Raw genomic sequence first — 26692 nt, forward strand, 5'->3', positions numbered from 1 at the left:
GTGTAAATGGTGTAAACATGTCAATTAAGACAGACATGGTCAGACTGGATTAAAAAAGCAAGAACCAATTAGATGACATGTCTATAAGAATTACACAATAAAAATAATAATATAAATGGAATAAAAGTAAAAGTTTAGAGGAAGACATGTCATGCAAACACTAAACCAGTTAAATGCGGAGTGGCTATACTAATATCAGACATAGTCAGGTTCAGAACAAACAGTATTACCAGACGTAAAGCGAAAGATAAATGGCTCATTAAGACAAAAATCCTAAATGCATACATACATACAGAGCAGAGTTTCAAAATGCATGAAAAAAAATGAAATGAAAGAAGAAATAGATAAAACTCAATTCATTAAGACAAAAATCCTAAATGCATGCATACATACAGAGCAGAGTTTCAAAATGCATGAAAAAAAAAGGAAATGAAAGAAGAAATAGATAAAACCACAATAATAGTTGGAGATTCCTGTCTCAATAACACATAGAAAAACAACAAATAACATTAAGAATACAAAAGACCTGAACTACACTATCAACCAACCTGCTAACTGATATTTAGAGAGCACTTGATCAAACAGCGAATACACATTCTTTTCAACTACATATGGAACATTTACCAAGATATATCTCATCCTGGGCCAGAAAACCACCTACAAATTGAAAAGAATGAAAGTCATACAGAGGTTTTTTTTCCTAAACAAAATGGAGTTTAAAGAGAAAACACTAACAGAAAGATACATGGAAATTTAAAATATTTGGAAATTAAATATTACATGTATAAATAACTCATGTATCCAAAGAGGAAGTCAGAACAAATATAAAATGTTTTGAATTAAATGGAAAGGTAGCTACAACATATAAAATTCATGGAATGCAAATAAGTAGTGTTTAGAGTAAAATTTAAAGCATTAAGATAATAAATGGATTTAGCAATGCCTCATGATAAAAGATCAAAACCTAAAAATCAGTTGTATTTATATAGTCTAGTAATAAATGACTGGAAATGAAAATATCTTTTAAAACTATGTTTTATTAAAGCATGAAAAAATATAATGTCCTTAAAGATACATTTAACAAAATATGTGAAAGATTTGTATGCTGAAAACTCTAAAATGTTGATGAGAAAAATTGAAAGCTACCATTGTAAATGGAGAGTTATACCAACTCCATGAATCAGAAGACAATGTTATTATAATGTCAATTTTTATCAAATTGATCTATAATTTCATTGCAACCCCAGTTATAATCACTGCAACATTTTTATAGAAAGAAAGAAGCTGATTTGAAAAATTCACATTGAAAATTAAAAGTAATTAACTAGATTAACTGATGTGGTTCTAAAAAAGAACAAAATCAGAGGATTCAAACTAGCTGATTTCAAGATTCAAAAACCCCCAAAAAAGTTTTGTATTGACCTAAGGATAAACATGTAGATCAAAGAAATAGAGAATCCAGAATTAGACTGTACATACGTAGACTCATAAATATACAGTCAAACCAAGGTGATTCAATGGGAAATGGTCAGTATTTGCACAAAAGTGTGTCTTGACATTTACCAAATAAAAAATTAACCCAAGATGGATCACAGAGGTAAACATAGAAACTAAAACTATACATATGTACTAGCAGAAAACATGAGAGAATATATTTGTGACCATAAGTTAAACAAATATTTTGATAAGACATAAAAAGCACTAATTATAAAAGAAAAAAATTGGACTCCTTCAAAATTAAAATCTCTTGCTCTTCAAAAGACACCACTAAGACAATGAAAAGACAAGCTAGAAAATGATGAGAAAATATTTGCAAAATAGATTTCTGATAAAGGACCTGGATCCTCAATGCATAAAGAGCTCTTCCAACTCAATGATAAGAAATAAAACAAAACCCCAATAAAAAAGTAAGAAAACATCTTGAACAGACACATTAATGAAGAAGAGATACAGATGGCAAAATAATCAGATTAAAAAAAAAAGTTCAACACTGAATTATAAAAGAAATACAGAGTAAAACACATTGTTATACTACTACGTACATACTGGTATGACTAAAATTTCAAATAGGGCAATATAAAATGCCATGCAGTGCTATGTACTATAAGAAAAATAGTCTGATTTCTATGTATACCTGTTTGTTCTTATTTCAGAATCACTGGAATAGATGTCTAATTTAATGCAATTGAAATCTAATGTTAACTACTGCTAGTCCTAGTTTTTCTCTCCAAGTAGTAAAAAACCTGGATTCACATCTAGAGTAAACCCTATATTCAGCATAATTCTGACCCAATAACCCATCCTTAATTGTTAATAGCTAAGGGCTTGGTATCTTGTTCCTCTGGAATAAAACCTTTTATATTAGTACTGGAATGGTGCTTTTAAAAAGAATAAAGAAAAACAACCTCAGATAATCACCAGTCAATTCTCAAAGTTATTATTAGCAGATCTCTAATTGAAGCAAAAAAATCTTTCTTGTTTGGTAAATGTTCCAGCTTCAGCCGCTGAAGCCATGTCTATCTCTGTGGTTCAGACATGTCTGGGCTTGGCTGACAACCCTGTAGGACAAGGCCCACTGGACTCAGGCGCTTCCCCGTTGGGAACTCATTCAGGAAAAGAGCAAGCCAAGTGTGACAAGCCTGACTCAGTACACGTCTAGTCACTGGTAGGAAGAAGTGAGTCTGAATAAAGATTTGGAATATTAACTGAGCTCTGTCTCAGACCTAAGGAGCTTAGGGTGGTGAAGAGAGAAGGCTGTTGCTAATAAGTAGGAACACTCTGTAATTCACTCCAACAGACTGCTTTCTGCAAATTTCTGTCCCTCTTTGCCAAGGAACATTGCATAGTCCTGACATGCCTAACCCTGACACACAAAGGTTCAGGGTATGCACACAAGAGGTGGCACGAAAAGTGGCAACAGTGCTCAGAAAGGGCGTTTGTTTGGGTTCCTCATGGTCAAAGTTCCATCCAGCAGCTGGGGAGCAAAGCAGGAGAACAAGACAAGTGCCAGGCAGTTACCTGGGTTTGTTGATGAATAGATGAGACACCCTGGACTCCCAGTATTTCTGGGACTCTTCAGGGTTGATGATCGGCATCAGAAGGTGATGACGCAAGAAACAAAAATGGGTTACACTTCATAATTCTGTCAACATTCAATACTCTTTTTTTTTTTTTTTTAGCGGTACGCGGGCCTCTCACTGTTGTGGCCTCTCCCTTTGCGGAGCACAGGCTCCGGACGTGCAGGCTCAGTGGCCATGGCTCACGGGCCCAGCCGCTCCGCGGTATGTGGGATCTTCCTGGGCCGGGGCACGAACCCGTGTTCGCCGCATCGGCAGGCGGACTCTCAACCACTGCACCACCAGGGAAGCCCAACATTCAATACTCTTAATTCATTTCCCCAAGATACAATATCTTATTACTTTAAAGCTCTTTCTTTGAGAATTAAGTAAAATTTTCTATAATCTGGAGAAGAAAGGGTTAAGAGTTATTTAATAACGTCCTTTGAGAATCCTTTTATTACTTATATCTTGTATTTATTTTTACAAAATATTAACTCCACTTTGGTAAATTTTCATTTGGGCCTAATATTAAAAATATAAAGAGGCACAGCATGATTTGTATCTAATCCATTAAAATTCACCATCATAAATTAATTTAAAATTATAAACCGGATGAAAAAAGGGCAGAAGTCATTTAATTTCCTGCGTATTACATCATCTATTGGGCAGAAAAACAGTGTTCATTCTGTGCCTTCAATAATTATAATGCAGTTATAATTTAATCATGTTTTCCCATCATATAGGAGAATGGGAAAATCAGGATGGAAACCATTTGTATAAAGCCTTCTAGCCCAGGTCCAAGAATTAGCAGTTAATGCTGTATGGTACTTAATATGTATCAGGCACTCTTCCACACTTCACTTCCATCCCTTCAATCCTCATAACAACACTATGATATAGTAGATGGGTTCTTTGAGAATAATTTGAAGTGTCAGACCTCCTGTATGCTCTGTTTCAACAGTCTCAACTTTTAAATGCAGATGCTTGAGTGTGGACTTAAACACAAGTGGCCACATTTTCACATAACTACATTTAACTGACATATTTTACAGTCCTTTTTTCATTAGTAACTTGTGGCGTGGCCTTTGGATTATACTCTGAAGCTACATGCATGATGCTTACATAAGCCATCCGAATAGCAAATTCAAACAGCATGTTAATTCTGTAAACTTGAAAAAAAAATGAAATTTTTGATTTCTAATGTTATGTAAAATGGCATAAATAGAACTGTAATTTTCCTGCTCTCAACAGCCAACATGTATCCCATTATTGCTAGTGAATATGATATCTCTTCCTTCTTACTAGAAAATAGTGAGTTACAGTGCGCTAAGTTTTGAAATCATATATGGAATAAGGATTACTGAAAACCATTTTCTGAAGTTACTTAAAACAAATATTTATTCTGAAAAGTGGACAATATTCTTTGAATTTCACTTTTGTTTCACCTCTGTGGGAATTATTTTCCTTCCTAATATGTTGCAGGATTATTATTACTTTGATTGTTAATAAAGTTGCTCATTGTTAATAAAAGAGGTTAAACTGAGATGTGTACACAGTCACACAAACTAGATGTTAAATCAGAAGGCAGAGATGTGCAGAGAAAAAGGAGTGAAAGAGTGTGAAGGAGTATGGAGGGAAGAGAGAGTTGGGATACTTGGGATTCTTCATTACTGCACTTATTCTTTTAGTTAGTCTCTTGTCTCTTCTAACCACAGCTTCCTGTAACTAAGGAAAATTAGCAGTAAATAAATATCAATTGAAATATACACACATATCTACTTGGTTATTTTTTCCATAGAATATTCTTTCACTTATTTTGCCACTTCTATTATGTCCATTATGTTAGTTATCCCTACCTCCACCATTTTAAGTACTTATCTGGTTGAAATCTTAATTAATTTATATATGGAATCCTTTAGAACAGATTTTATATTATAAAATAATATAATGCAGTTAGATTTTATGGAGAATTGAAGCAGAATTTCATTAGAGAAAAAATTCACATGTACTTTGGCTTCCTTTTAAATATGGAAGTCTTGATATTAACATTGAAAGTGATGTCAGGGGCTGTCTTTCATCTTTTCATCAAATACAAAAGTTCCGTCCCTGAATTTATTCATAAGTGTATATGCACTAGAGAAACAACAACCAAGAAACGGTGCAAAATATCTTGAACTTATGTCGAATCTGGAAAAGACAAAAACCTTGTGTATCTATGAATTTTAACAAGACACTCATTAGGTATTCTCCTCAAAGTTCCTGAATACATTGACTTGTTACAGATTTTCTTCTCCCCTATTCTTACACAGTCCCCAAGGCAGTCACTCTGCCTGTCACAATATCCTGTCAGAAAGTGATTCTTCTGAAGCTTCCTCTGACAACCTCTTACTTTTTTCTTACTGCATTATTGGTGAGGTGTTCCTGGTTCAAGACATTGACGGAACAAGGCTTCCTTCACATATACTTTTTATCTCTAGCCTACAAAAGCTATTTTTAGAAGCTCACTGAATAACACAGGCAACAACAAATGGTTTGTTTCTGACGTGAGTATTGAAGGCACTATGACTTGCTTCAAAGGAGGATTTGAGGCTACAGCAAGGATGTTCCTGAAATAATTTTGCATGACCAGGATTTACAGGAATGACTGAAGCATGTTAGTTATATAATAAAAATCCAAACTATGAAGGCGGAATATTTTATTTTAATTCTACATCTACACTGCTTCTCTACAGATATCAAACATTCTTATCTTAAAAAAATTATGAAACATTTTGATAGCTAAGAAAAAGAGGGACAGCTTTGTTGGACATGATAAAGGCTAAACCCATGAAGAGCAATGAGGTTGTGATCATTAAAATTAAATAAAATTAGAAACTCACAGTAATTTCAAGAGCTCAGCAGCCACATGTGGCTAGAGGTTGTAGTACTGGACAACAGAGTGAATATTTCCATCATCATGGAAAGTTCTATTGGACAGTCCTGATATAGAATAAGTAATTAATATGAAATGGAAAATTTCCAAATTTTGTGCAGTAATCTTGTAAATGTATGTACTTATTTATGATGTGATCTAAAAGATCAGTTAATATACAGAAATCTTTTGCACTTCTAAATACTAAAAACACAGTATCAGAAAGAGAAATTAAGGAAACAATACCATTTACCATTGACCAAAAAGAATAAAATACCTAGCAGTAAACCTACCTAAGGAGGCAAATGACCTGTACTCTAAAAACTATAAACCACTGATGAAAGAAATTGAAGACAACACAAACAGATGAAAAGATATACCATGTTCTTGGATTGGAAGAATTAATTTTGTTAAAATGACCATACTACCCAAGGCAATAAATGTCAGTGCAATACTAAATCAGTGATATTTAGTGACTTATTTCTACAGATTAAAAAATACTTTTCAAAAGGTTGCATACTGATAAAATGTTAGTAAGATATGGGGGAAGAAGCACATGTAATTTTGAAACATTTATATTCCAAACTTTTGTGTTTTGTTTACTGCTTAATATAGTATACCTTCATTTTATGTATAGCAAAAAAAAATCTTAAAACGCGAGCCTCCTTCACAAACCCCAAGTGCCTGAGAACACTTTTCAAAAGAAAAACTTATGTTTGAGTTTTACACTAGAAAAAATGGTCTCTGAGAATGCTTCCAACCTTTAATATGCAATGTTATAAAAAGTTTAAAAATATATGATGAATAAAGCAAAAGTAAGTAATACCGTATGGTGGTTTAGCCTTATTTGCATTTGCAATTTTACAGCTAATGTACAATCTCATTTTCAGATATCTTTAGCTATGTTTACTGTTTCATACTGTATGAGATCTATATAAAGGGGACTGGACTGATCACTCGATGGTTTAACATGTAGTACGATGCTTTATTACTACAGCATGACTTTCGAATGACTCCATTTCCTAAAGGTGTTAGGGCTGTCTTGAGTCATATTAGCAATTCTAAATGAGGCAATAAACAGCACTATCAAGCACTCTGTTTATTCCATAAATAGTATAGTAGCCCTCCAATCTTCTTTTTAAAAAAGAATTCTGACTTGAGTATATTTTAATCTTTTTTCCTTGATATACATATCAAGACTAGGATGAGAAATTGTTGAGCTTTTTTTCTGAATTATTTTACTGTGACAACAAAAATGAAAAGGAGGGAAATAACCATCAGTTAAACAGGATCAAATGCAAACAGATATGGTATTTTCTAATTTTCACCTAAAGATTCAGAAAGCTCAATAGACTTGGGCTACTTTATTAGGAAAGTAAGATTAAAACACTGGAGCGGCAGCCATTGAAATTGGCATAGGCCGTGTAACAGAGTATTAGTGATATTTAACACCATTCAAATGAAAAACAGCCATGTTTAGTACTGCAAAAGATCCAGTATCAGAGAAGTCTCATCTGTCAGATTATATGTGCAAAGGCAGGAAAAAGTCGTCTGATTTTCCCTACAGTAATTCTAATTTATTTAGTGTGAATCTCACTTCCTAACTTGCCAAAATACAACCATGTGTATCTTCTTAATTATATCATGGTCTGATTTTTGAAGAACCTGGCAAGCAGACTAATTTCTGTATGAGGAGATAAGTCTCATTGTTTTTCCAAGAAAGAGTAAAAGAACAGAATTAAGGACTCCTTGAAAGAAGGAAAAGCTTTTTCAATTTTAGAGCTTGACAGATGCAGATGAAATACTCTTCCTTTCCTTACCAAGCTGGGAAACTCACTCACTAAGCACGGAAGTAAAAGGTGCTTCTTGGTTCTTTTCCAATCTTCCTTCCAATCTGGTCCCACATAACCCAATATTGGCACCATGGAAAGAACCATGGGCCTGAGACCCTTGAGATTCAAGAGAAAAATTCCTTGCTTTCAGAATATCAAAAACCACCATGCTGTAAATTTATCTTTGTTAAATTTGTTTTTTAAAACATGGTAATATAAAATGGAAGAAGATATAGTGTTTGAACAGCTATATATATATATAAAATGTCCACTGGCATCAAATCAATGGTTTCCAGAAGAAAGTTTCTATATAAATTTGAATTTTATCTGAAAATTATAACCTCAGTTTCAGATTGCATTAGTAATTCTATAGGTAGCATTTTAGGTTTTAATATTCTAGAATACACAATCAAATGATATTCTTGAAGTATGTGATAGTTTAGAGATAGCACATCTAAATTAAAAGGTTTTATCCAGACAGTGCCCTTTATTTCATTATGAGGAATGTGTTTCTAAATGTACCTTGATGCATTAATTTCTGATACCTTTCTTAAAGTGAAAAAAAAACAAAAACCCTGTCTTTTCAGAAGGACTCTGTAGTATATATCTATTTTGAAGTGCAAACAATATTCAAACTACGTAAGTAAACTGTGAGAATAAAGGATATTTTCCAGAAAGGCATAAGGCAGTAGCATTTCACATTAAATAAAACTAGGCTGGAAAAAAATTCATAAGCAAATGGCAAGGATTTTCTCTACCTTTAATTCATACTACAAGGGAAATGTTTGGTATTTACCTGGATATGCTACTAGTGTTGATGTTGTCTTCTCTGCAGACTCAACTATCACTTAATGATCTTTATCAATAAAGTAAAAGTAAGTTTTTCAGGAAAGAAAAAGATATCCTGAGTATTAAAATGGGACTGCTAGCTAGTGCCCCTCTCATTATTATGGCATGGCTATTTGAGAGCATTCCTAATTTCTCCTAAATTATTGAAGTAATACATTTTCATAGGATTTTAATCATCCATCCTTCCAGAGGTTTCAATGATTTGATTCCTTAATATTTAGTGAGCATACGCATCCGTAGCTTTTAAGAGTTAAAATGAGTTTTCTTCTTTTAAGTATGTGCATATTAAAGTTCTCTTTGCTCCATCACCCAAAGAGAAAGAGAGAGAAATAAGAAGTGTAAAAAAAATGGGTATTGAGCCAGCAATTTTGATACCATTGCCATTGCAAGAACAACACTATGAATTTAATCTACTAACTTTCCCTCTCTCTCTCTCTCTCTCTCTCTCTCTCTTTCTCTCTCAAGTTATTTAGAAATCAGGAGACAGTTTCAGGGACCTGTGAAGGAAAATTTACAGAATATATACTTGATATGAGAAGAATGTCTACATTTTTGAAAGTAATAGTCATAGCATTAGCTTTAAAGTTATTAAAGACTCATTTTCATTTGGTGTTATGCATAAAATTGGTTGTTTTCTTTAGAATTATCAGAAGTGATTGGTTTTACTTGAGCCATCTTCAATCTATATAAAGGCAAAGTATAAAGGCAAAGTAGTAAAATCTATATAAAGGCAAAGTAGTAAAAATACTTTTTTGTATTTTAAAAAGTATAAGATTAACAGTAGAAACTTTCTTCTCCTTTTGCTTATTGTTCAAATGTAAAGTGCTGGTTAACTTGAAAAAGCCCTGCACACACCAGAATTTTTACAGTTGTAAATCATAAAATCAAGAATGGTTAAAGCCTATGATGAGAAACATTTTCAAAGAAAGAAAAAATATAAACTCTCAGTAATTTAGAATATTCTCGGATTCTTCATGGTTTCCTTTTATTTTTCTCTTCATTTACTCTCCAGTCTTTATTCTTTTCATTGTCTTTCACTGGGGAATTGAAGAAAATGCAGACAAGGCACATGATAGATGTATAAATACTCTGCCAAGCTTTTCCTACTATGGAAATAGTGAACTCCTTTAAATGGTACTTAACCCTGCCCAAAGATTAGGAGACTAGATCACCAAAGTGCTTGAAACTACTCAACAGAAAGGTAATCAATACAAATCATTATTATAAGTGGATTCTCACATTAGCATTTTGAATCTTTTCTCTGGAAGAAAATTGTTCATCATACGGAAGTGAACGAATGCTTTGAGATGAATTTCCCAGGATTCTGAATTATTTGGCCTGGACCTTATCTCAAGTGAGATATTTTTTAAATGGAGATATATGTCCAAAGCAATCTGATAAATCATAATGATGGCTTTTAACACATATTGGTAACCAGTTTAAAAATACTTCCAGTTTCTAAATCACTTGGAAGTACTTTGATTTTAGAATCTATATCTTAGATCATTTCTTTTCTTTCACTACTTTTATCTATTGATACCTCTGGCTCTTATTATATCCCTTTTCCATGACTTTTGTTTTTGTCTGATTTCACTTATAACCCAATTCAGTTTTGATATCAGTGATCAGTCATCTCAAATACTAATCACCCTTCTGGGTCTGACTTATATACTTCAACTTCAAGGAAAGCTTCCTTTAATGTTCTATATTTATTCAGTTCCCATGCTACACTGTGGCACTATTCTACAATATCATTGACATCTGCCATTTTGTTTTGTTGTGATTTCTGTAAATATCACAGTCCTCTACTGAACTGCCATGATAAACCCCATTGAGGAGTCATTTATCCCCCTGGGTTTTTTCACCTCCTAGGGATCATCAATATTGAAAGTCAAGAAAGCTTAACTCCTTGGCTCACTACAATTTCTCAAGTTATAACCACAACTGAACTTCCAGAGAATACACCATTGGATTTTGTCTTCTTAGGTTTTGCATTCCTCAAGTTTTCTTTACTGATATGCCTGAGACTGTCCTCAATAACTAAAATTAAGCCTGCCTTTACTCTTGTCCAGGTCGAATGGGTGTAGGGAAGGTGTACTTCCTCCAACCTGTATGGGATATTTAAGAATGGTCTGTGCCACAGAACAAAGGGGGTAGTGATGGTAGTGTTGTGGCTTTGTTCATGGGATAACTTGAAACAATTTCCTCAAATTTTCTACTGATGAAGAGTAATGAGGGAAGGTATCTGATTAGGTATTTAATTTTTCCATGAAATATGCTGCTCAGAATGCCCTTTTCATCCTCCATTTTTACTAGTCAAAATCTTATATTATGCTTTGAGACAAAGCTTAACTGGTATTACTTTAAACCACTGCTCTTCAACCTCACTTACCAATCTCCTTCTCTTTAAATATCTTAAAATACCTAGCTTAAATATGTAGAATTTTTCACATTTTAAAATATTTTCTGTTTTTATTTTTAAATTATCTGATTCATAATTTCCATGAGAGTGAAACAGTAGGTACTGTTTTTATATCTAAAACCATATAGGAAAACCATATAGGAAAAATTTTAAACATATAGCAGATGAACAAAAATATTTCAGTGAATAAAAGGTTCAGTCGTTCAGTGAATGACTATATTATGACATGATAGTCATTTAGGGGAGATAAATCAACAAACCAATATGCATTCCATTGATACCATCACTTTAACATTCATAAACTGGCAAACTATAATATCTGAGTCTGGTTGGGTTTACTATAATCAAATTAGATAAGTGACAAGTGGTAATTAGTAAAAAAGAAATAGAATAATAGTAATGAACTAAAAAAATAGAGGAGCTAAGCTGTTTATTTGATTGTAATCACAGAGCTAGCTGGAGGTAGAGCCAACATTTAGAATCAAGGTTATCTGACTCTTCAGCTGTGTCCCATCATAGTAGATAGCATTTGCTGTATTGGAACTAGAACACAGGTGTTCTGTCTAATCATGCTTATCTAAATACTACATCAGAAATACATGACCAATTAACCCATGGTCAAATTATTTCAGATTAAAATATAATTTAAAGGGCTTGTCACATTATTTCAGATTAAAATATAATTTAAAGGGCTTCCCTGGTGGCACAGTGGTTGAGAGACCACCTGCCGATGCAGGGGACACGGGTTTGTGCCCCGGTCCGGGAAGAGCCCACATGCCGTGGAGCAGCTGGGCCCGTGAGCCATGGCCGCTGGGCCTGCGCATCCGGAGCCTGTGCTCCGCAACGGGAGAGGTCACAACAGTGAGAGGCCCGCGTACCGCAAAAAAATTTTTAAAAAAATAATAATTTAAAACTCCAGTTTTGACAATATAGAAAAATTAAATAACTGAAAACTCCCTTTCTATAAAAATTCCCTCTACAGATACTAGATAGAATATTATTAGACCTCCTATTAAGTATGTAACTGAGCTCACAAGAAAGTAAGGGGAATTTCTAGGAGTTGTAAATAAGAACCAACTGAAAACCAGAACATTAAGTACATGAGCTAATTCAGTCTTGAGGTTGCTCTAGAGGGCTTGCTGATCTCAATGATCTGGGACAGTGGTTCTTAAGTGGGGAAACTTTGTCCTCCAGGGGACATTTGGAAATGGATGGAGACATTCTGGTTGTCGCGACCGGGAAGGGGTGTATACTACTGGCATCTTGTGGGTACAGAGTAGGACTGCTACTAAATTTTTCACAATGCACAGGATAGAAGCCTCCCATCTTTGCCCATCACAACCACGACTAAAAATTACCCATTCCAAAATTCAGTCAACAGTGTTAATGTAGAGAAATCCTGCTCTATAGCCTAGAGATTGATTCCTAGTTGAAGAAGGGAAAGAAATTGGGCTTATTGGGCTAGTAAGATTAGGGAGTTAGAACCGAGACACCTTACGTTACAAAGTTAAGACTTTTTCAGGGCTAACTCTAAGTAAAATAGAGAACTAGAAACAAGTCTACTTTTCAGACAAAAGGGGATTTGTGTGCTTTGTCCTGGGACTGAAAATTTGTAGCCATGGTATGCCTTCAGGCATGTCTGCATTTCAGGCATCCTCTGTTACTAACTCCTAGATAACTCCCAGGCATAAAACTTATTCTATTGTAGTAAAACACTTGGGATTCCAACAGAAGCAAGTGTAAACAGCAGTGGAGAAAAGTATTTTCAACACAGCCACACATACCTAAAGGCTCACTAAAGATAAACTCATAATCTAAACCATAAAACACACCAAGAGCAAAAGAGTTCACAGGTAATACAACAGGATGAAGTCCTTAAGCACTTCAGATAACAGATTTCTTTTTCCACACAGATATATTTTTCAAACAGATGTGTTCAAAATGGTTAAATATATAACCTAAGGTTTAGAAATAAATGAAAAGAAGAAAGCACTATCTTAAAAAATTAACCTGGACAAAAATGAGTTGGATGGTATTCAAAGAATGAATGGCTGAATTTTATTCAGTTTTGATAAAATACATGAATCCTTAGATTTAAATATTACGCTAGTCTGAGAAAGTGCTGAAAAATACAAATATCACATATCAACAGACATGATAGTGAAACTACAGAAGACCAAAAGTAGACAGAAATTCTTAAAATCAACTAGAGAAGTAAAGGCAAATGCCCAGCAAAGAACAATTATCCCAACTGCAAGTTTCTCAAATGAAATACTAGAAAGTAGAAGACAATGCAGTATCTTCAAAGTACAGCAAGAAAGTAACTGTCAGCCTGGAACTCTATGTCTTGGAAACCTAATGATATTTTCAAAGGATATTTGAAAAAAAACTTCGCAAAAGTTCCTTGCTGAAAAGACTACAAGAACTTGCTTTTCAAATCCTGCTGACCATTAACATCATTTGGAGGACTTTTAAAAATTCTCAATATCAAGCCACAGCTCAGATTGATTAAATTAGGATACCTGTGGGTGGGACTGAGTTACCTGGTTTTTTTCTTTTTCTAAGTTCTGTAGATAATTCTAATATACAACTTGGTTGAGAACCACCCGTTGACATGTATTGTAGCAAGAAAGCAGTCAAAACCAAAAGGAAGGTAGAAGTAAGCAAGAAACTGGCAAGTAAGTAATTGTTGAATATATAACAATCCATAACAATAATAATGTTATTTAATCTTCTATATGTATGTATATATACATGCATATATAATATATAACATATATTCATGTCACAAAGTAAATATAAAAGAATAATAAGACTTGCCACTTATAGACCATGTTTTCTGACTGTAATATATAATAATTCAGAGTCTAAAAAGTAGCCCAAAATACACATATTTAAGAATTTCAGAACCAAGTATCTGAAAAATGTCCCCCAAGTAATGTTAATGGTCAGCCAGAGTAGAAAAACAAGCTTTGGTAGTCTTTTCAGCAAGGAAATTTGGAAAGTTATTAAATTTTAAGTTTTAATTTAAATATATATGTAATAGAAATATGGTATATCCAAACTACAGATGGTTATTATCTCTTCAAGGTTAGGAAGAGATGGAAATTTCAGGGAGGGGGTTGTAGGAGTCTCCAACTGTATCCCTCATAACTTATTACTTCCAAAAATTTTAGAAGTGATAAAATTATGGCAAAATATTAATTTTGAAGAGCTGATTGACAGTATAGAAATAGTCACTATTCTTTTCTGTGTACTTTTATAGGCTTATAAATACTTCCTAATATTTAAAAGAAGAGCACTGCTATTTTATAAAAAGCACCTATGACTAAAATTATGTGTAAGCAAGTTAATTTCGGAGCAGCACAGATATATAAATATTGTTTGTTCAAATTTACTTCACAACTGGCAGGTTGAAAACCCACTTCCTAAAACTGAAGTCAACTGATTTATTTGCAGAACTCATCGGTGCATCGTATAGTCAGCCACCTCTTAGCCCTAGTCTGCAATGTGAGTGCCCCAGGAGACCAGCCACTGTACCACTTCCCTCCACATTAGGTCTGGAGAGCCTGAAGCGTTCATGGGTGAAATGGATACATCTAGAGGCTCTCCTTGGCATGGTTTAATGTTTCATTTGGTACCAAAAAGTATTATACTTTCATTCCACTTACATTCTTCTTCTATTTGTGCATGACCAAAAAATGTATTAAATGTCAAAAAAGATCACTGAAAAGAAACTAATATTGCTCAAAATAAAATCTATTTTACCAGAATTCACCAACATTTTTCCTCCTCCTGCATTATGATTGAAGTCTAGGTCACAGTACAGTTCAACTTATACTTTGTAATGCCAAATTTTTATAGATAGCAAAATGTTCAACTCTCTCTCCATGGATTAATTTCACATGTAAAGTCAGACATGTCAGTGAAACAGAAGCCCTCAAGTGTCACATTCAGTATATTAGTGATTTATTATTGTACTATTTTATTCTCAAGCTGATTTTTCTAGTGTATTTTTAAATGTGCCACACTAGTTCCTTAGAATACAATGGACATTCATCGTTGTAAATCACCATTTAACAATTGGTGGGATTCTTCACAGGAAATTTAAAGCAGAATCATTTAAATCCTCTTTAACGTGACTGAGCTCTTATGTGCTCACATGAATGACTAAGGTGTGTCATTTCATCTCTCTTGCATCCCATCTCTAAAAACTATTTCCATTCTCATACCTCATCCACACTTGTTAGCATTCTACTATTTGCTAAAGGAAGTAGCTGCCAGTGTAATCTTGGATATGTAACCTACCTGCAAAATTATTATGGGGTCTAAAATTGTTCAGATGACTTTGGAATTTTGTTTTGGTTTTGCACAATCACAACTGCTTTATAGTACAGGATTAAATAGTAGAGTCTACTACACAAGACTTCTATGAAGCTTCAGTAAAATAATCTACGAAGGTTACTTGGCTCAGGGTTTGGCATATATTTTCTATGCAATAAATGTTACCTTTAGAAGGAGCTTCAGTGTTGGTGGTATTCATAGTGATAGTAATAGTAGTAGTGGTGGTGGTGGAAGGTGTATTTGTTATTATTTTAATAGTAATAAGATGCTAATAACAAATATGAAAAATTATGAAACAAACTGTCCCATAGGAAATATATTTGTTGTGTTACTTTCTGAATTTGAAATTATTCTAAGAGTTCCCTTTCAAGTATTCTTTTTCAGAATATGTAGCCATAAATAAAGAACAGGTAGTCCTTATTAAGGAAAATAATAAAGCTTAGCTCTGTTACTATAGCATTTTATTTGTGCTGGCTTAAGCAGACTTGCATATTACCCCAGTGAATACTAAATGTATTTATTTACCTAATCAAAGAAACGATTAAAATGTTCCTGACTAATTAGGAATTTTTATTATTGTTTAAGTTTAAATACTAAAAAAAATCAATTCTAATTCAGGAGATAATTTTTTGGAAAATTATCATATATAAAATTACTACACATGTGCCTATATCTTACATATATATCCATATTTAATAATCATGTCAGTATTATTTCAAGAAAAAATAAGAAATAAATGCATTTAATAATAAAGAATGATTTTTGTTTATTGACAAAACAGAAAACTGTTCTGTCAAATATAACTCTTGACAGTGAAACCTATCTCTTAAGAAGCTAAAAACCCACGTCTACTAGTTAGACACATTTTGCTACTCTTGTTCAAGTTCATTTCCCAGGAAGCTGAAACCTCTCTCATATCTCACTGCCTTTAAATTGAATAATAAAATGTTAATTTGTATTTTATGATTTTATGCCAAGGTTTTTTTTTTTCTCCACAAAGGATTTTGCATTGATGTGAATAGTCATTATACAAGGTCCTTCCAAGAACCATACAAAAGAAATACTTTTCAGGCATTTGACTAAGATCTCAAGTTGAAATTATTTGCATTCCCATTAGGGCATCTTTTCTGAAATGCATAGATCAGTGTCTCAGATGGTTCAAAGGCCATCAGAAGACCTTCTTTTGTGTAACGTGTCTGGAGAAGGCCCAGCAAAAGGCAGTTCCTAGGGTAAGAGATTGTTCAATAACGTCAGGTGAATCTCTTGAGTCTTGCACCCTGTCACATTATTTTCTGCTAATGTTGACACAAACGGAATAAATCTTCAGTTTCTATTCATCTATACATTGTTATCAAAAGGGACAGCTGATAGCTATATCAACATGGTAATTTAAGTTTGCAAATTGTAACTGGGAGTGGCGGTACACTTCCCTAAACGTCTACAAAGTAAAGGTTAAGGAAATCATATTTTGCTTTGTAAAAAACACAAAGCCTATCCGTTGAAAATTGAAGCTATCAATTTGTGATTTTAAAGACAGCATGATATGTCAAGGATTGAATTTGAATTTTACCTTGTATGTCTGATATTAAATACAGAGATGGGCCTAGAAATAAGTGATAAGCACACTGATAAAATATTTATTACAAACATAGATATATTAGTCCATCTGTTTATGAGAGGATGCCTTGAGTTTATGGATATAACTTGATATTTAAGGACAATTCACATGAAATTAATTACCAGAGAAGAATGAGAAATCAAATATAGCATCACAAACAAAGGTTACTAAAAGTTTTCACAAATTACAAAATAAAACACTTAAAATGACTATACTTATGAAGGATGGAAAGTTATTTCAGTACAGTGGAAAATCATGTTTCATGGAATCATGCAAATTGGAGACCAGAAGCAAATAAGACGGGCATCTATTCCAATACTGTCATTTTCTATAAAAGAAAATTGAATGTCAAAGATAATAAGTGACTTCCTCTCTCAATATGAAATAAAATGATTTTTAATTAGGTTTACCCATAAAACAACCACAGTGAAAAGTAGAAATCGCATTCCATATATTTGGAGATATATGTTATAAATTTGTATTAAAGAACAACTTTAATTTTTCTATTTATTCAACTTCCTTTTAAAAGATGCATATAAAAACAAAAATTTTCACATTTACTCACTTGCAGACTATCTTTCTAATTTCATAAAATCATTAACATATGAATTCCATTCCATCTAGCTCTTCCTTTTATATCAATATTTGTTTCTTCCATTTGCTCACACAGGGCACATTTTCTTTAGCCTCTCTATAATCATTTTGATTTAAGTCCTTTGCTTTCTTGGATTGACTGCTTCTGATAGACTATTCCTACTTCACCTTTTCTGTTTGGCTCTAATTATCCACAGTAATTTTGTAGCCTTTGTTACATCACCACCTCTTAGGTCTGGGTAATGAGGTATGCAGTGCCTTCATTTTTTTCCCCTTTATGGTTCAATCCTAAAGTATAATGTGAGAAGTGAAATTGGTATTTTGTTAGTTAGGAAACTCATTAACAGCCCACTGCTTTATAAACTGTCAACTGTCACAGGAAAATTTGAGGGTAATTGTCCTACATAATTATTCCCTCCCTTTCCTTTAATAACAAAGCAATTACTTAAAAATATGAGTAAGTCTGCTTAGACATTTTATCACCAGACCATATAAAGTGAATCCCCGGACATTAGCGAATATTCAAAATCAAAAATATTATCAACATCAGTTTATCTGGTTTGCTACCATATCATCTTAATAACAAACGCTATATATTAAAACTTGCTCAAGCCTAGCCTCATTTTCACTGAGACTAGCAACAGAGACTTTGCTGGTATAAATGGCAGACCACTGTTAAACATAAATACTCTTCTAACTGAACATATTTCTGACAGAAGGGAATGTAGAAAATAACAGTCTATCTTCAAAAAGGAAGTTTAAAAACATGTACTGTTCTGACATGGACGACTAGTACAGTTTTAAGCCTGTGAAATGCATATTGGAGTATAAAAATCAATCAATTTTTAGAACTCTGATGAAATCTTCAATTAAGTTCTGGACAACATTAAACGCAGACATGTAGTTTAATACCTCATTTGTCTTAAGATCACTTATCTGGCAACATCAACTATCCAGAACACAGTTGAGAGCAAAGAAGGAAATAGATAATACTTGAATGCTTAACATGTACAACTTTAAATATATATTAAACTTCGCAAGAATCATTTGATATATATATAGAGAGAGATAGATATAGCAGTAGAAATTAAATCACAGCAATTAAATAACTTGTCATGAACATAAGAACAACAAATTTCATAGTTAAGACTCAAATTTAGGTATTTTGACTCCAAAACCTATACTTAATGTATATAACTAACCTGTAACATATACTTAACCTCTATAATGTAAGGAAAAAAATAATCTTCAAACACACACACATAAAATAAAGCAAATGCTAAGATATCTGAATAAAAGTTAAAAATTCCTTGTATTAAATGTTTGCCTTTTTGACACAGGAGCTCTAATACTAACATTATTGGCTCATTTCCTGCCACTGTGCCCATTGATAATATATACTTCTCTATACAGCCAAGTTTAATTTACAGTTTCTTACACGTAACATAAAACTGCTCCTAACTCTTGCAGATTATTTTTTACCTTTGCCAAGACCCAAGACTTCTTAGGGTGAAAAAGGTAATGCATTTACTAATCTAAACATTTACATCAAAAACAATCCATGTAGAGTTGTAATTCTAAGAGGTGGGCAAGAAGAAATAAGTGGTAAGGGGCAAAAATGTCTGAATCACCCGAGCTGGTTTTTCAAACCGGTCAACCCCTCTTTCTTTCTTGTCCCAAGGTGATCTAATACTATCCACCACTTTAAATAAACATTATGTGTCAGAGATACTTAGAGTCCCTACTAGAACTGAGTGTTGGTTCATATATTTGCATTTGCCTCCTAACTGTTGACATTACCCATACCTTCAAAATTCATATATTGAAGACCTAACCTCCAATGGGATGGTATTGGAAGTGGGGACTTTGGAAGGTGATTAGGTTTAGAAGAGGCTTGAGGATGGGGCCCTTGTGATGGGATTAATGCCCTTATAAAAAGGGGAAGAGACAGGATATCTCACTCTTTCCCTGTCTGTGTGCATGCATGCACCAAGGAGAGGTGATGTGAGGACATAACAAAAAGACTGCCCTCTGTAAACCAGGAAAGGGCTCTCAGCAGAGACCTTGATCTTCTACTTCCCACTCTCCAGAACTGTGGAAAATGTTTGTTGTTAAACATGGGAAATGTTATTAAGGCACCTACCTAGTCCACAGTATTTTGTTAGAGCAGCTCAAGCTGACAAAGACAGCCCCCTACCTCATTCCCAAGTCTTAAATTTTTATAAGTCCACAAAAATTGTTCTTTTGTAAAATATAACTGTTCTCAGTGGTTGTTTCCAGTTTCAGATAAATTCTAGATGTTCTCCAAATTAGCAGTTGGCTCACCCTCTCACCAAACCCACAGAACACTCTTTGGCAAGCACCTCATTTGCTTTTATTCAGCTCTCAATGGGGTTCAGAGTTGATATTTGATTTCAGAAAAAGTACCCAGACCCACCTGATAAAAATTTAGCAGCCAAGAATGATGGATCCATGCTATGGGTCATTTATTGATAACCTCGGGTAATCCTTGACTTCTCTCTTTCTTTCAAACCCCACATCAAATTCGTAAGCAAATTTGGTAGATTTCATCTTCAATATATCTCTACAATCCAGCCATTTTCACCACCTCCACATTGCCACTATTGCCCAAGGCACCATCATCTCTCACCTGGTTTTATGCAGTAGCTTCCTAACTGCTCTCCCTGTTCTTTTGGTGCCCTGCCCCCAGTCTAGCTTATGTTTAAAACAGCGGCAGCTGAGTGAGTGTTCTTTTTAATACAAAAATCAGATCATCAGAATATGTCCTCTGCTCAGACCTCTCTAATACTTCCTCTTTTACTCAGAGGAAAAGCTTACATCACTAAACCTTTATATGTCCAGAATGCCTGTTGCTTCTATGACCTTATATTCTTCTTCTCCTTCCACACTTGCTCTAGCCACTATGTCTCCCCCATGCTGTTTCTAGAACTATGTCCTCTGCACTGTACCTTTAGACTCGTTCTTCCCCTTGCCTGAATTTTTTTTTTTACCAGATAGCTGTGTGGCTTTTCCCCTTTACTCTTCAAATATTATCTTCTAGTGGAGAAATTCCTCACTGCCTTATTCAAAATTATGAATGACTTCCCTACACATACATACACACACGCCTCTTTATGTTTCTACATCTGTCTGATACTGGACTGGATTAGAAACACCCATTGATGACAATCTCATTCCTACCCCTGCATTTGCCTTCTAACTCTGTTTGACATTACCCAATACCTTCCTCTAGCATTCTTCTGTTTACCTAAATCCTTTCATCCAAGTATCCTAACTAGGTATCACACACTCAGGGATGATGTCAAAGAAATAAGTCCCTATATTTACATCATATCTGCATTCCTATTTCTGGGTTGCTGGCATCTGTTTTTCATATCCCTCAATTTAGTTTTCATATTCATCATGCTAATTTGCCTGATGTTTCCACATACTTAAAGGGAACAGAGCCAGCTCAGACCCAACCCTCAACTGGTTTTGCTCCAGTAACTTAGGACTGGACCCTACCCCAGATAGGGTGGTGATGATCACTGAATGAAGGGGAAGTCCTGGCTCACACCTAGCTCTGGATCTAGCCCCTCTATCTCCAGCCCCATCTCCTACCAAGGTGATAGCTGTCAGCACACCCTGAGGAAAGATGTGACTTGTGATCATGTCAAATTCAGCAAAATCCATGTCAAAGCTAGGCAAAATGAGAAGACAGAGGAATTGGTCTCAATTGAAAGAGAAAGCGAAAACAACTGAAAAAACAAATAATGAAATAGAAATAAAGAATTTACCAGACAAAGGATTCAAAACATTAGTAATAAGAATGCTAACTGAATTAGGGAAAAGAATAGATGAACACAGTGAGAATTTTAACAAGGAACTAGAAAATTATGAAAAGAACCAGTCAGAACTGAAGAATACAATAAGTGAAATGAAAAAACACAACGGAAGGAATTAAGAGCAGACTAGGTTTTCCACACACGAGGAAGCCCCTTTGTGGGCGGAGACTGCAGGTGGCGGAGGGGGTAAGCTTCAGAGCCGCGGAGGAGAGCGCAGCAACAGGGGTGCGGAGGGTAAAGCGGCGACATTCCCGCACAGAGGATCCCCGCACAGAGGATCGGTGCCGACCGGCACTCACCAGCCCGAGAGGCTTGTCTGCTCACCTGCCGGGGCGGGCGGGGCTGGGAGCTGAGGCTCGGGCTTCAGTCGGATCCCAGGGAGAGGACTGGGGTTGGCTGTGTGGACACAGCCTGAAGAGGGCTAGTGCACCACGGCTAGCCGGGAGGGAGTCCGGGGAAAAGTCTGGAGCTGCCGAAGAGGAAAGAGACTTTTTCTTGCCTCTTTGTTTGCTGGTGCGCGAGGAGAGGGGTTAAGAGCGCTGCTTAAAGGAGCTCCAGAGACTGGCGTGAGCCACGGCTAACAACCGCAGAGCTTAAGGGAGCTGCAGAGACGGGCATGAGACACTAAGGCTGCTGCTGCTGCCACCAAGAAGCCTGTGTGCGAGCACAGGTCACTATCCACAGCCCCCTTCCAGGGAGCCTGTGCAGCCCGCCTCTGTCAGGGTCCCGGGATCCAGGGACAACTCCCCCGGTAGAACACACGGCGTGCCTCAGGCTGATGCGACGTCACGCTGGCCTCTGCCACCGCAGGCTCACCCCGCATCCGCGCCCCTCTCTCCCCCCGGCCTGAGTGAGCCAGAGCCCCCGAATCAGCGACTCCTTTAACCCCGTCCTATCTGAGCGAAGAACAGACGCCCTCAGGCGACCTACACGCAGGGGCGGGGCCAAATCCAAAGCTGAGACCCTGAGAGCTGTGAGAAAAAAGAAGAGAAAGGGAAATCTCTCCCAGCAGCTTCAGAAGCAGCGGATTAAAGCTCCACAATCAACTTGATGTACCCTGCATCTGTGGAATACCTGAATAGACAACGAATCATCCCAAACTGAGGAGGTGGACTTTGAGAGCAAGATTTATTATTTTTTCCCCTTTTCCTCCTTTTGTGAGTGTGGATGTGTACACATCTGTGTGAGATTTTGTCTGTATAGCTTTGCTTTCACCATTTCTCCTAGGGTTCTGTCCATCCATTTTGTTTTTTTTTTTTACTTAAAAAAATTTTTTTTTCTTAATAATTATTTTTTTAGTTTAATAACTTTATTTTATTTTACCTTATCTTCTTTCTTTCTTTCTTTTTACTTTCTCTCCCTTTTATTCTGAGCTGTGTGGATGAAAGGCTCTTGGTGCTCCAGCCAGGAGTCAGTGCTGTGCCTCTGAGGTGGGAGAGCCAACTTCAGGACACTGGTCTACAAGAGACCTCCCAGCTCCACGTAATATCCAAAGGCAAAAATCTCCCAGAGATCTCCATCTCAACACCAACCCCCAGCTTCACTCAACGACCAGCAAGCCACAGTGCTGGACACCATATGCAAAACAACTAGCAAAACAGGAACACAACCCCACACATTAGCAGAGAGGCTCCCTAAAATCATAATAAGGCCACAGACACCCCAAAACACACTACCAGACATGGACCTGCCCACCAGAAACACAAGATCCAGCCTCATCCACCAGAACACAGGCACTAGTCCCCTCCACCAGGAAGCCTACACAACCCACTGAACCAACTATAGCCACTGCGGATAGACACCAAAAACAATGGGAACTACGAACCTGCAGCCTACCAAAAGGAGACCCCAAACACAGCAAGATAAGCAAAATGAGAAGACAGAAAAACACACAGCAGTTGAAGGAGCAAGGTAAAAACCCATCAGAGCCAACAAATGAAGAGGAAATAGGCAGTCTACCTGAAAAAGAATTCAGAATAATGACAGTAAAGATGATCCAAAATCTTGGAAATAGAATAGACAAAATGCAAGAAACATTTAACAAGGACCTAGAAGAACTAAAGAGGAAACAAGCAATGATGAACAACACAATAAATGAAATAAAAAATACTCTACAAGGGATCAATAGCAGAATAACTGAGGCAGAAGAACGGATAAGTGACCTGGAAGATAAAATAGTAGAAATAACTACTGCAGAGAAGAATAAAGAAAAAAATGAAGAGGGCTTAGGACAGTCTCAGAGACCTCTAGAACAACATTAAACACACCAACATTCGAATTATAGGGGTCCCAGAAGAAGAAGAGAAAAAGAAAGGGACTGAGAAAATATTTGAAGAGATTATAGTTGAAAACTTCCCTAATATGGCAAAGGAAATAGTTAATCAAGTCCAGGAAGCATAGAGAGTCCCATACAGGATAAATCCAAGGAGAAATATGCCAAGACACATATTAATCAAACTGCCAAAAATTAAATACAAAGAAAACATATTAAAAGCAGCAAGGGAAAAACAACATTAACACACAAGGGAATCCCCGTAAGGTTAACAGCTGATCTTTCAGCACAAACTCTGCAAGCCAGAAGGGAGTGGCAAGAAATATTTAAAGTGATGAAGGAGAAAAACCTACAACCAGGTTACTCTACCCAGCAAGGATCTCATTCAGATTTGATGGAGAAATTAAAACCTTTACAGACAAGCAAAAGCTGAGAGAGTTCAGCACCACCAAACCAGCCTTACAACAAATGCTAAAGGAACTTCTCTAGGCAAGAAACACAAGAGAAGGAAAGGATCTACAATAACAAACCCAAAACAATTAAGAAAATTGGAATAGGAACATACATATCGATAATTACCTTAAATGTAAATGGATTAAATGCTCCCACCAAAAGACACAGACTGGCTGAATTGATACAAAAACAAGACCCATATATATGCTGTCTACAAGAGACCCACTTCAGACCTAAAGACACACAGAGACTGAAAGTGAGGGGATGGAAAAAGATATTCCATGCAAATGGAAACCAAAAGAAAGATGGAGTAGCAATTCAAATATCAGAAAAAATAGACTTTAAAATAAAGACTATTACAAGAGACAAAGAAGGACACTACATAATGATCAAGGGATTGAACTTAGAAGAAGATATAACAATTGTAAATATTTATGCACCCAACATAGGAGCACCTCAATATATAAGGCAAATACTAACAGCCATAAAAGGGGAAATCGACAGTAACACATTCATAGTAGGGTACTTAAACACCCCACTTTCACCAATAGACAGATCATCCAAAATGAAAATACATAAGTAAACAGAATCTTTAAATGATACATTAAACAAGATGGACTTAATAGTTATAGGGCATTCCATCTAAAAACAACAGAATACACATTTTTCTCAAGTGCTCATGGAACATTCTCCAGGATAGATCATATCTTGGGTCACAAATCAAGCCTTAGTAAATTTAAGAAAACTGAAATCGTATCAAGTATCTTTTCCAACCACAACGCTATGAGACTAGATATCATTTACATGAAAAGATCTGTAAAGAATACAAAAACACGGAGGCTTAACAATACACTACTTAATAATGAAGTGATCACTAAAGAAATCAAAGAGGAAATAAAAAAATACCTAGAAACAAATGACAGTGGAGACACGACAACCCAAAACCTATGGGATGCAGCAAAAGCAGTTCTAAGAGGGAAGTTTATAGCAATACAATCCTACCTTAAGAAACAGGAAACATCTCGAATTAACAACCTAACCGCGCACTTAAAGCAATTAGAGAAAGAAGAACAAAAACACCGCAAAGTTAATGGAAGGAAAGAAATCATAAAGATCAGATCAGAAATAAATGAAAAAGAAATGAAGGAAACGATAGCAAAGATCAATAAAACTAAAAGCTGTATTTTTGAGAAGATAAACAAAATTGATAAACCATTAGCCAGACTCATCAAGAAAAAAAGGGAGAGACTCAAATCAATAGAATTAGAAATGAAAAAGGAGAAGTAACAACTGACAGTGCAGAAATACAAAAGGTCATGAGAGATTACTACAAGGAACTCTACGCCAATAAAATGGGCAACCTGGAAGAAATGGACAAATTCTTAGAAATGCACAACCTGCCAACACTGAATCAGGAAGAAATAGAAAATACGAACAGACCAATCACAAGCACTGAAATGGAGACTGTGATTAAAAATCTTCCAACAAACAAAAGCCCAGGACCAGATGGCTTCACAGGCGAATTCTATCAAACATTTAGAGAAGAGCTAACACCTATCCTTCTCAAACTCTTCCAAAATACAGCAGAGGGAGGAACACTCCCAAACTCATTTTACGAGGCTACCAACACCCTGATACCAGAACCAGACAAGGATGTCACGAAGAAAGAAAACTACAGGCCAATATCACTGATGAACATAGATGCAAAAATCCTCAACAAAATACTAGCAAACAGAATCCAACAGCACATTAAAAGGATCATACACCATGATCAAGTGGAGTTTATTCCAGGAATGCACGGATTCTTCAATATACGCCAATCAATCAACGTGATACACCATATTAACGAACTGAAGGAGGAAAACCATATGATCATCTCAATAGATGCCGAGAAAGCTTTTGACAAAATTCAACACCCATTTATGATAACAACCCTGCAGAAAGTAGGCATAGAGGGAACTTTCCTTAACATAATAAAGGCCATATATGACAAACCCACAGCAAACATCATCCTCAATGGTGAAAAACTGAAAGCATTTCCACTAAGATCAGGAACAAGACAAGGTTGCCCACTCTCACCACTATTATTCAACATAGTTTTGGAAGTTTTAGCCACAGCAATCAGAGAAGAGAAGAAATAAAAGGAATCCAAATCAGAAAAGAAGAAGTAAAGCTGTCAGTGTTTCCAGATGACATGATACTATACATAGAGAATCCTAAAGATGCTACCAGAAAACTATTAGAACTAATCAATGAAATTGGTAAAGTAGCAGGATACAAAATTAATGCACAGAAATCTCTGGCATTCTTATATACTAATGATGAAAAATCTGAAAGTGAAATGAAGAAAACACTTCCATTTACCATTGCAACAAAAAGAATAAAATATCTAGGAATAAACCTACCTAAGGAGACAAAAGACCTGTATGCAGAAAATTATAAGACACTGATGAAAGAAATTAAAGATGATACAAAGAGATGGAGAGATATACC

This window comes from Leucopleurus acutus, assembly GCF_964270905.1.
Source record: "Leucopleurus acutus genome assembly, chromosome: 5".
Taxonomy (NCBI): domain Eukaryota; kingdom Metazoa; phylum Chordata; class Mammalia; order Artiodactyla; family Delphinidae; genus Leucopleurus; species Leucopleurus acutus.